This window comes from Prenolepis imparis, unplaced genomic scaffold (genome assembly GCF_030444845.1).
Source record: "Prenolepis imparis isolate NDT839.2.m4 unplaced genomic scaffold, iyPreImpa1.0 SCAF_12, whole genome shotgun sequence".
NCBI lineage: Eukaryota > Metazoa > Arthropoda > Insecta > Hymenoptera > Formicidae > Prenolepis > Prenolepis imparis.
This window is the reverse complement of record NW_028141170.1, coordinates 6,702,340-6,716,004: the sequence shown is the minus strand read 5'-3', so window position 1 is coordinate 6,716,004 and position 13,665 is coordinate 6,702,340. Positions and strand designations below refer to the sequence as shown.

The 13,665-nt window shown below is 30.4% G+C and overlaps 1 protein-coding gene across 1 annotated transcript in view; it reads left to right on the top strand.

The window, feature by feature from the left end:
* LOC145943899 (uncharacterized) overlaps window positions 1-13,665 on the top strand; it is a 72,959-nt gene that overhangs the window by 15,620 nt on the left and 43,674 nt on the right. The window lies entirely within an intron of this gene.

Genomic DNA, 13,665 nt, shown 5'->3' with positions numbered 1-13,665 from the left:
CGCATTGGTCCGACTGGTTAAAAAATCAATCGCGACAATCTCTTCAGTTATCATTTCTGATGCTTTGAAAGTAATCTTGCGCGAATGTGCGAAGATCGAAGTGAATTTACAAAAAAAAAAAGGTGTCGATACACTTAATAAAATCAGAATAATTAATTAATTTTAAAGAACTCTATATGTGAATTTTGTATGCGCACGTGTCTTTTTCTCTGATGCATTCGTTCAACTATTCAAAAAATATCAGCGAGAATAGTGATAATTTTTTAAACTCTCTTAAAGTAGGAATGTTTCACTAAAAATAATTCAAACAAAATTTTCTGAAGAATGCTGAAATGCATCTATTGATAAGAACTCGTTGCTATACTGCTTAATATTCTCTCTTTTTCTTTCTCTCTCTCGCTCTCTCCCTTGCTCTTTTCTCTTGATAATCTTAATGTAAAAATACTTTTGCTCCAGGCGATACAAAAGTGTATGAGATGAGTGTGCAGAAACGAGACAGAATAAAATTTACAAAGCATCGATGCATCTCACGGATACGTTCTTAGATCGATCTATCTCAAATGAACTCGTAATTATCGTCGTTGGTGGAAAAATTCAGGAATTTCTGCGCGTGTCTAGACAATCGAGATAAAATTTTCTCGAAAACAAAAGCACGCTGTCCTTTGACCATTGGCATTCTAACGATCTTTGTACCCTGTAGTTTCGGTGCAACGTATAATCCGAAGATCGTAGACTACGAACGGACTTTTTGTTTGTAAAAGTGAACCGAAATCGAATTCGAAATTTAATCTTTGCTGAATTCGGAAGGAACGAGACAATGGGCTTGAAACACAGCGGAAGTGCAACGTGCTAACCATCAAGTGCATCAGTCGGCCGTTAAGTCGTTTGAATTGTTATACATTGCCGCACAAAAAAAAGTCGTAAGTGATAAAAATATTGGATTCTATTTTTTTTTATTTTTTCTTATAGCATTTAAGTAAATACGTGAGATGAAAAACGCTTCACGATAATATTATTCAATGTATATAGTTCCTTCATACACTAAAAAAAAATTATTAACTTGACTAAACCGTTCAACTAAATTACTATTTTGTTAATTGAACATATATTAGTATTTAAGTCAAATACACGTTTCGTTAAATTTAATGTTATATTTAATTTAAATATTTTTATATGTCCAATTAACAAAATAATATTTCGTTGAACGATTTAGTCCAGTTAACAAATTTTTTTCAGTAACTAAGTAATCTTTTGCTTGTTGAATTTAACTTACTTATAAAAATTTTTTTTGTAATATATATATAGCAACCGCGTTAACTTATATTATTATAAAATAATCACGACATACTAAGTAATTAGTTCCTTTTCTAAAAAAGATATGTAAAATCGATACTCGCATATAATTTATTGTTGTTTATTGTTATAAGTTTATCGTTGTCGCTTTTCCTCGATGCTCATTGGCTGTCAAGATTCGCGTTGTGCGTTATATTCGTAGCATCGAAAGGCTGTCATCGCAAGGTTAGCAGTTTGACAGTTCGCTCAAAATAAAATTAAATAAAATAATAATATTAGTTTTAAATAATATGTTATAATACTTTAAACTCGATTAATATTTTTGACAGTTATCAGCTGATTTCTGTCAAAAAATATTAATCGCGGATAAATTATTATAACATATTATTTTATTTAATTTTATTTTAAACAAACTGTTAAACTACTAATCTCCTAGCGATGACAGCCTCTCGATGCTACGAATATAACGCACAATGCGAATCAAAGCAGTCGATCAGTATCGCGGAAAAGATGCAACAATACTTGCGAGAATTGACTTACAATTAACATGTCTTTTTTGAAAGAAATGTTATAATATTTTAAATTCGATTAATATTTTTGACAATTATCAACTGATTTTTGTCAAAAAATATTAATCGCGGATAAGATATATTATAACATATTATTTAAAACTATTATTATTTTAATATTTTCAACATATACACATTACCGCTATACAAATGTTATAAAAAACAATTTCTCACTCACCGACACGTATGTACAATAGCGGAGTTGTAGCAGACAGCACACATTGATCTGAAAACAAAATATTCAAATTATGTCTATACATATGTGTGTCGAATATCTCATAAACAATGCAGTTTAAGAAAAATGTTTTTATATTGCAATATAAATATAAATATAAATACAAATATGTAAGCTGGAATATATATTTAATTAGAAAATTTTCGCTTTATTAATATTTTTTGACAGAAATCACTGATTAAAGGGTTAATTTACTAATTATTTTTTAAAATATTATGTTAAAAAAATTTAATAAAATAATATAATATGTTTTAAATAATATGTTATAGTACTTAAAACTCGATTAATATTTTTGAGTTATCAGCTGATTTGTCAAAAAATATTAATCGAAAATAAGATATTACATATTATTTACAACATATTACTTTAACTTTTATAACATTTTTATAAAATTTTTATTATAAAACATTTTTATTTTAAAATTTACTTAGTAAATTAACGCTTTAATCAGCTGATTTCTGTAAAAAAATATTAATCGAGTTTAAATAAACTATTATATTATTTTTTTTTTAATGTCATTTTTTTAAAAACAAAACCGAAGAATGGCGCGCGCGTAGCAAGCGTTTGAGTTGTTTTAGTTTTATAAAAATATTAATCTCTAAAAATTTTGCATTATAATGGTTTTGTTTGAGAAAAAAATTTCCTTCGTTTCGTGACGATGCACAATGAAACGACGTTTTAAAAACACAATGCGACAATTGTCTTTTATTTATGGATAACCTTGAGAGAAAAGAAAAATACCTCGTCACTGACTTTTCAAAAGGTTAACGTAAAAACAACACCATCGACGAGGGAAGAGGGAATGGACGAATGAAAGAGACTGCGTTGATGAAAATTAATAGATGTCAGGCACGCACATAAGATTTAATGTTACCGTAAACTCTAGCATTAAGGCGCAAGAAATCCTAACATCGTTCTAAATAGCAATTAGTAAAGGATTCTAGAACATGTTCGAAGCGGTATGACGCGCGGTCAAATCGCACAGTTCAATTTATTTTTAAGTGATGTGTCGTACTCCTGCAAGTGAACATTAGAGTGCTTTTATTGACCAGGTGACGAAACGGGATTGAAAAGATTCGTCTAAAATTAAAGTGATCAAATTCGCGCATGATTGAATCTATTCTCGGTCCGTCCACCGCAGCAGAGTGCATGCGGCTTAGCCGCAGTTTAAGCATTTCACATTTTTAAACGCTTTTTAAGCTTCTCTGTGCTTAGAAGGTACAGCTTCTGTGATGTAAAAATTGAATTTTTCCAATCCTTCCCAATAGTTATTTTTTAAATTAAAACTGCAACCTAACACAATATTAAGATAACTGCCACCATATTTTATTTGACTATTTATATAACATAGTTGTATAATAACGCTTAATACATTTTAATCACTTCGTTAGTATAAAGTATATTAAAATTTCGCGGTCAGTCATTTGTTTAACGAAGTCCCGAAGGAGCTTTCATGTGCAAATGTTTGATCGTTTCTGATTGCATGTATAAAGATATAAAAATTTGAAAGATTAGTCACACGAAATCGCGATTCGACAATTTGACATTAAACAATTTAGTGTGAGTGAAAAAAAAATAAACAAATTTTTGTTTATTATTATCCGACAACGATCTTATAAATTTAGACTCTGTAAAATTGCGATTTCTTTAAAGTCTCGCGATTGAGGCAATATTGATATACCGTCTTATATAGCTCCGGACGAAGTTTAAAATATAACATTTATCCGCGATTGGAAAAGATTTAAGCTGGATATGAGTCACAGATGTTTAAGTGGAAAATTTTTACTTTTAAATCAATCAACTTGAAAACACATTAAATATGTTTCATTAGTCGTTACGTTAAAAGCGAGAATCGATTTTAAAATAGCACGACCATAGTATAGCACAACCTTGACGTCATTTAGTCCCTCTTACGTTCTTTCGTATCTATTCAGACTGCCCATGTCTGGGTGTATTCCAGCGAACCGAATTGCAGTAGTCCGAGAATTTTTTCCGTAAAAATACCCAGGGGATGCAGCACTCAATAAGATGTCGCCGGCATTCTTCGGTAGCTGACGATGCCTCGTTATGCATTGTAACGGTTTTCGGAGAATCCCGGAAAAGTTATCGCGCATGATCCAGAATGGAAAGAATGAGAAACGGGAACGGGGAAAGAGAAGCCAAGAAAGAAGAATCGAATAAAGGGAACTCTGACCTAGATCCCGCACTCCTCTTCTCCTAATCCCGTTCTCTCGGCTCGACCTTGCGATCCTCGCGAGGATTTCGGCGAGAAGTCCGGCTGGAGTTGCGTGAGAAACTCGGGCATGGCGACGCGCAAATTGACGTAATCAAGACTCGGATTGAACGTGACTTCAAATACGAAGTTTCACCGTAAGCGAATAAACAAATAAAGTTAACAAACTGCGTAAAATAAATCGCTCGGCTTCAATCGTCCGTGAATGTTTTCATCACGACAAATTGATAGAAAATAACCAAGAGAAAAAAAAAGAATATTTCTTTCTTTCTTGAAAATTAACTGTTCGTTATATGAAAAACTGTGATCTATTGTCGTTCATTTTTACGCGTTGTAAATAAAGTAGATTAAATATTACGATATATAAAACATAATATTGATAATTGCAACATATAGGAATCGGAATTGGTAGTAATAATAACGAGGGCAATATAAATAATAATATTCAAATCTATAGATAATGCATTAACGAAAAGCTAATAAAGCAATGACAAAATTGGAATGCATCGCGTGCCTGTTCGTGCCAAAGCTACATTAAACGTTGTAATGAAAATTAACTCGACAGGTTGGAATTGGACAGGGTACGCTTTGGATCGTGACAAAAACTCTATCGATTTCCCACGATTAAAACTCGAATGAGCGTCTCGATAACCATTCATTTACGGTGCAAATGCGCATTCACATGACAAAGGATGATGAGCTTAACGAGATTTATGACAGATTTGATCGAAATGACATCGTAATGTATTCTGGCATGATTTGATAAATAGCAGCTTAACAAGATTAAATCTGTTATTAAAAGAACAAATCTCTACAGATTTAATCTCATAGAGGCCAATACCAATTTTTGAATAAAATAATAATGATTTTTATATAATTTATATGATATATAAAAAGAGAGAGAGGAGAAGATATATATTTGATATACATGGTTGTTTAGAAACATTTGTGGATTATGTTCGAAAAACTAATATTCAAAAAGATATTTTCCATTTAAAAATCGTATCGAAAAAAGCATTTTTAATTTAATACGGACAAAACCGATAATTGCGGTAAGTTTTATTTCAAAATTATATCTGTATTGACTAAAGAACAGCTATATAGAAACTGGAAGTCATCCAAAGCTGTAAGACATAGAATAAGAAATTAATTTAATTTTAAAAAATGGTATTGATTAATTTATTATGCTTGTTATATGACTCCATATTCATATACTGTTCGGTAGAACGTAATTGCACAGATTAATACAAAGAGAATATATTCAATATTCAACAGATTTTGTTAATTAGTTCTAATGCAGGTCTTGTCGTTTATTTTTTATTTTGACCTAAATTCAACATTGGTCTTTTTAGAACGAAATCATATACTTGTATGACGAAAATACATATAATATATATATATATATATATATATATATATATATTTCCTGCATAGCTTTGGCTAAAGTTTCATCCTAATATATTTTGAATCCAAGATATACCGTTTACAATGTCGGTTGTGTTATCCTGTTTTTAGAATAAAGTCCTATTGTATTTCGCCTATACACATGTATTCCGGTTCTTTATATTAATTTCTAGAAATGACCATAATATTTATAAAAAATGTATCTCAAGTACGATACTTCAAATAGGCTCTATAAATCGTAGACTTATCTCAAACTTGTATCGCGAATCTATCAATTATTTTCAATTTGTTAAAGAATTTATAGTAAATTCTCAAAAAAGAGACACATTTTCTTGCCTTTAAAGATCTTTTTTTTTTATCTAAGTCAATGCGAGATGGCCGATCCACTGTATCATTATATCGATCCACTGTATGCGCATCGTTTCATCGCGACTGACAATAACATCAAGACGATAATCGAGCCACGAAATATGTTATTCATCGCGCTGACGTAACTGTTGATGTCAAGGCAACAATATGATTGAAGGATATATACGGTCTGTGCTAATAAATGTTATATATATATATATATATATATATATATATATATATATATAATGTTACGTGATGCTGTACGATCGAAGATTCGCTATGCTTAACTGCGTAAGAAAAGCTGGCAGCAAAGAAACTACAGAGACACATGCATATACACTATACAATATGTATAGATAGAAAGATGCACGCGGAAATAGGAAAATAGGAAAGCGATATCATTATTAAATAGGATGCTATGGGACAAAAGAATTTTAAAAAAGAATAAATACAGAATTTATAACTCTATTGTTATAAGAGCATCATAACATGCAACAATGAAATTTGGCCATTAAAAGAAAAATCCTTAAAGTGACAAAAATAGACTTTTAAAAGAGAGAGGCAGAAAAATCTAGACTAAACAGTTAGAAAAAATTCAAAAAATTATGAGATACAAAATATCACAGAAGATACAGAATGGAACAACCTAAATGCCCATATACAACGAAATATTATCAAAATAAATGAAAAACGAAAGATTATCAAAATAAATGAAAAACGAAAGATTATCAAAATAAATGAAAAACGAAAGATTATCAAAACGAATATGGACACCAAGATGGGGAAGGAGGGGCAGGAGGAAATACATATACATATAATCGAAAATGCAGAATGTTACTGATTTCAGAAATAATAATTGACTAAATAAATACAAATTTCAATACATCCCCTTTAAAACTTAAGTAATAAAAGGGTTAAAAAAATTTGAATGTTATTGTTCTGAATTTTCGATTATAATTTCTATAGACGAAAATAACAAACGACATAGGATGATCGTGAAAAAAGAAAAATATCATCGCGAATATTAAAATAAAAATTGCATCGTGAATATTAAAATAATAATAAAAATTGCATCGCGAATATAGTCTAAAATGGAGAAACGACTATAGTCGAGAAGTTTGCTCTCTCGCGTAAAATACAAAGCCCTCTTGCACCTTCTATATTCGCTCGATCAAAGAGCAGAAGTTAAAGGAGATGACTGGTGGGGTTAGCTACGTTCGTTGCTGCACGCGATCTTACACGTAATTGCCGCTCGCATTTTCAGGACGTAAGGCAGACATGTATTATCCATTGTAATCGCGTTTCGCAAGTTTCCACCCTCGGAATCCGACGTCGGGCATCGGGGATAGGACGAGCCGGCGAGAGAAGCAGCAATTTATTTAAGGTAGATAAGAGAAGTGTCTGATGCCGCGCACAGTAAATTTACCGCGGCCCTCAACATCATCTTATACGCGTAACGGTGCTGAACATGCGAACGCGCATTCATCGATTACGCTTCCTTGAAATCCGTCGCGAATGTCTTGAAACGGCAAGTAAATTGCATGTACTCGACCTCGCTGTCCTTATGATCCACAGCCAGTTTTTTGTCCTTTGACATGAACTCTAGCTCGCCGGACAAATGATAATTTAGACACAATTTTAATTTGTGGTTGCGATGCACAATAGCTTGCCGGTCTTCTTGTGGCGTAACAGCTTGATATCGCCTAATCCACGTTTTTTTCTACTTCTTCATTGCAGTATCGAATCTGAAGATTTGCTCGATAACTATATAGAGCACCTCTTCGTTTCTCTCACCGTTCTTCATCTCGATTTTGTAAAAGCAATGGCATAATTTAGAATTCTGGCTGGACGCCGCCAACAAGAATATCGACAATGTCAAATATTAAGCATCGCACTCACAATCGGATCAGAAATTTCACGGCTGCGAAATCGTAAGGAGAAGAAATTTTTCATTGCGGTGGTCATTATGATTTTCGTAATTTCGGATTTTTACATTTACTAAATCACGTTCTTCGCATTTTTCTCTGATTATATAATATGAAGTTCAATCGATTCATGTTACATATAAACCAAAACGACTAATATATTGCTGCTTCTCTATTTTAATTAGTTTTTAAAGAAAGCAATGGAAAATTTATTTAATGTAAGAAACATTCGAAGAAAAAAAATACTCAGAACTCTTAGAACCGAATTGAGGAAAAATTCAGGCGAAAGGCATAGCCAGACGTCTTGATGGGCGAGCGTTATGAATACAAATTTGATTTGAATATAAATACGCGGACTGTATAGTTGAACGGATATAGCAGCGACAATTTCCTGCAGCTGAAAAAAATGATATGCACTATAGAAACAACTAACTTTGTAGCCGTAAAAATATAGATGACACTGTAATTAAGTCAAGCAATTTTATCTGTTAATTAAAAATAAAATCAGAGGGCGAAAGAGGGATCGGAAAGACTTAGGCTTGCATTGTGTGTACTCTGCTTCCAATTGGAAAAAAAACATTTTAAATAGAAGCGCTAGCACAAAGACAAGTAAATATAAACGGTAATAGAAAAATATCATAGTTTATAAGGAAACATTCAGGAAATAAAAGAAATGGCGGAAAAGAAAAAGAAGTCTTACATTCAATACACAAGAAACAAAACAAAAGAAAACTGAAATATTTATAAAATCGAAACGCAACAAATATAAAAGAACGAGACAACTAAAAGAGGAATATCGGGAAAAATTCACCAAAGGAATGATACGAGATTTATATGGAGGACAAAAGAGAATATAGGAAATGTTGAAACGAAATAAATTAGACATAAGAGACCGACAAGCGTGAGCACGATATTTAATAATAATTGCTAATTTACTAATTAATAATTGCTCAATATTTGCGAGACAAGACAAGAATATTTCGCATGTGTGTGATCATATTAGTTATGTAATAAAAACTTTAATAAAAACAAAAAAACAATTTTCATGACAATATGAAACAGCGTGCAATACGCGGAGAAAATAAAAACAAAGATCGACTGAAATATCGAACAAATTATTAATATATAGGACCATAATTTAGAAACCATGATTTTACGCGTTATTGCTAAAATGTGGAGCTTCAAATATATGTACGTGTAGTATCAATCCCAACGATCGCTTCCGTTGAGTTTTGTAAAATATACGTATAACATAATATAATAATATTAAATCTACTATTAATCATTTGAATCCACATGAAAAACCATAAAACAATTTAAAAACCATAAAAAATACCATATAGAATATAAAAAATTTGAGTACTGAAAAGGCTTGATCAATTAAATTTTACTATAATTTTTTTTGTATAATTAATTATTTCCGGAGATATTCTATTTTTTCGTGATCAATATATTATGATATTTTAAGAAAATTGTACTCGTTCGCTGTTGACTGTAAAGTCTTAGCTGTTAATATAACTAAAGACTTCACAAGCAGTAACGATTCTACTCAATCTATGCTCTCTGCTATATTTGAAAAAAAGAGCGAAATGTTACAAGGATAGAATACATTGAAAGAAAACAAGTTTAATTAATATTCATAATTATCTTCGCAAGCATTTACCAACTTATGCGACAAGAAATGTTTATGCGAGAAAATTACTGTAGCCAAGTTTTACAAATGCAAGAGATTTAAAATCAAGTTTCAAGCCGAGATTTGGACGTTTACTGAATCTGAATATAGATTTTGCTATTTAAGTATTTATTTAGTCTAGACAGCTTTCGAGCATTTGATTCCGAAAATTGTAGTAATTATTTTCATACCAGCATTTCCGAGTAAAATAAGAAAAGATTCGATCTTTCAAATTTCGACAAGAAAATATACACAAAATTAAATATTTTCCGTTAGTTATATATTTCTGCACGATTTTCTCTTCGACATAATAGCGCTACAAATTGACGTTATTCTAGTTAATTAAAATACTATTTGCAAGCCTCAGGGAATACCAGGTATACGTAATTACGATTGAGGGAAAAGGGAATTATGCAAATATCCAACGACATGATGACGCGGTGATAGCGCCTTCGGAGCAATTTCGCAGTTTAATCAGCATTCGCATGATTATTCCAAGTTAACTCTTATACGATAAAATTATCATACATTTCTTAATTATCTATCAAAATCATTTTGGAAAGATTAAACAAGAGACGAGTCAAAAATTGCTTGATCAAGTGAAAGATATTGTACGTTAAATGTTAGGCTCTTGTTATCAATGAATGCAAAGCGGATGCGACAGACAGACGATGATGAGGGACATAAATATGTAAAATTTTATTGTACCTAACGTAAAAATGTTTGACAAGCGTAGCATAAGACACGTGATACGCTGTTTAAATCACTAATGTCGAATTCACGATAGCCGGTCAATGTACAGACTCATCAACTTGGTATGATAACACATAAGCTCCGTAATGCTGATAACGAAAGAATGTTAGTGACATGATTGATAAAAGCTATTTTAACTCGTATTGGTCTCACACTTGTAATGGCAAATGGCACGCAGGTGGAAGATATAGAGATTTCAATAGACGATAAAGAATCAAATTACACTTGTTCCAATACATTTTAACTTTTAATTATTTGAAGAAAAGTTTATTTTAATGCATTAAGATAAGATAATTTATAAGCTTAAGAGAGAATGTATAAGCTCTTGATTGTAATAAATAAATTAACTCACTGTGAAATTTTTTAATCCCGTATCTCGATGAAATACTATTTTTTTTATAATTATAAAGATTTTTATAATATTTAGCATTTTTATAATATTTATAGTGCTTTTTTACATTATTATATTTATCTAAACTTGCAAATTTGAGAAATGTTATATAGTAGAATATAGTATATTTTAAAAATTCGCTTTTATATCTATATCGATATAATTCTTTATTATTATGAACAGTAATTCACTCGATTTTTATTCATCATATGTCCTCCATCGTTTATTTTTTTATAAAATTATTACGTTGAGTAATCTGTTTATTTTTACGAGAGCTAGTTATGTTGGTGGAATCTCGCAAAATGTTTCGCATTGAAAAGCGTTTCTTTTATTTCCATAAAGATATAACTGATTCGAATTTTCAGCATTATTCAGTTTCAAGATCGGTGAATAGGAATACACTCGGTTGTGCATCCGATGCACTACTGCTTCGCGGTATTAATCGCGACCTGCATTCGCGCGTGACGAATAGAATTTGGAATAGTAACAGCTTTAGAAGTTCGATCCGGCCGAATGACGATGTTTAAAGTTCTTCGAGATCAGAAGTTTAACAGATCGAGATACACTGTGTTTTAGCTCAGGAATAAGAATAGCGAATTTTTCAAGTTCGTACCTCCAAGTTTTTACTACTCGAATCAAAAGAGATTCGTGTCCTTGTTTATTTGCGCAATGTACGATTTTCTATATTGGCACGAAAAATGAAAAACACGCGTTGCAAAGATCGAGGAAACTCTCAATTGATTTTATAAAATTCTTTCTTTTGTTCTCTATAATAATAAATATTTCTGAATTACTGAAAAACTGTTGAGCCAAATTGTTTGTTTATTAAATAATTCTAAATAAGTCTGAATAAGCTGACAACTGAAATAAGTTTTAATATTTTTAACGTACTTATAAACATTATCGCTTTAAGAGAAAAGTAATTTAATTTATAAAACTAAGTCGCTGAATTATTAATATAAATTTAATATGAAATTTTTGAATGCTTTTATTAATCATAATATAACCATAAAGAATATAGAATCATAATTCAGAAATATAAAAACCATAAAGAATATAGAACCATAAATTGTTCGATCGTTATTATTATATATTATATATTACTGTGAAACACATGTATTGTAATTGACAACTTTGTCGGTTACATTGTTGAATCTTTAACCTATGCTGTCGAAACACAAATGCCACATAATTGGAACTGAAATAGTATCTGATTTAATTCAAATGTACGGCAACATTTCGCTTATATTGAAGTTTCGCTTGTAATTCAGTTCACCGCCGCGAATAAGGATTTCCTAATGTCCTTAGTTGTCATGAAAATCATATGTAATGCACCTAATAGCGGCGTGTAATTGTGCATGCAATCTCATTATACTGCGAACTAATAACATTTCAGTGACTCTCAAGTAATTCGTTGGAAACTAATTTAAAGCAGTTAATGCCATCCAAGCCTTTTCACAGTTTCGCGAATGCTAGCAACTTTGCGAGTGAACTATGTCTATCATTTCTATGCTTGATATATATTATGATTATATTATAATTATATTAAACATAATATAACCATAAAAAATATATAAATATGAAAATATATAAATATATAAAGAGAACCATAATTCAAAAATAAAAAAGACCATATAGAATATAAAACCATAAAGAATATAGAATTATAAAGAACATAGAAACATAAAGAATATAAAACCGTAAAGAATATAGAACCATAATTCAACCATAATATATCAAAAAAATAATCATAACATAATCATAATATAACCATAAATAATATAGGATCATAATTCATCATTCCAATCAATGCTATTAATCATAGTGCATTCTTTTTCGCTTGAAATTTATAGAAAAAAAAGCGACCAATAATATAATCAAATAAAATCGTTTAAGACAGATTATTTTATTTAATAAACATGCATCTTTCTTTAAATAGTATAAAAACCATATAAAACACAATTTTTAATATTATAAAAAACCATATAGAACCATAAATCAGATAAAATATAGAACTATAAATATAAAACCATAAAGAATAAAGAACCATAATTCAGAATATAGAAGCCATAAATTTAATATTATTATATGCAATTACTAGCATATAATCGCGCATTTTATCTTAGAAAACATTGTAAGTCCAATGACTTTAGGAATCGAGTATCGATGGTGTTTCTACGTTGCTACGTTACCGAAACGTCAAAACAAACGTATCGAACAGTTGTATCGTGTTGTATATTGTTTGATCAATGAAAGGGCATTGCACGGTTAACTTGCGTAACAAAACTAAACATTTATCGATACTCCACGCAATTAAATGCTGCGAATAAATGCAAATTTCGGCAAAGGCGTCAAAGAATACTCGCAATATTTTATTTTTAAAATTAAAATTTTTTGGTTAAAAAATTCCACTGTTCTACAACGAAAAACAGAAAGAGAAGAGAGTTAAATCGGGTGTCAGTACACAGAGAGAATTTTCTCTTAGAATTTACTCTGAAAATCATGGTAATTGTGAGACAATATGGTATGGAAAGAATTTTATGAGAATTTCTCTAATTAATATTTATCACACAATAAAAATAATATCTATTACAATAAAATATAAAATATATGTTTGATTAATTAATTTATATTTTATTGTGATAGTTTTATTGTGATAAATATTAATCAGAGAAATTCTCATAAAAATCTTTTCATACCACATTGTCTCATGATTACCATGATTTTCAGGGTAAATTCTACATAAAAGAAAATTCTCTCTATGTATCAGACTCATACTGACCCCCCTACGACAGTAAAGTATGGATTCTGACAGAGAAGACAATAAATAAGATCAATA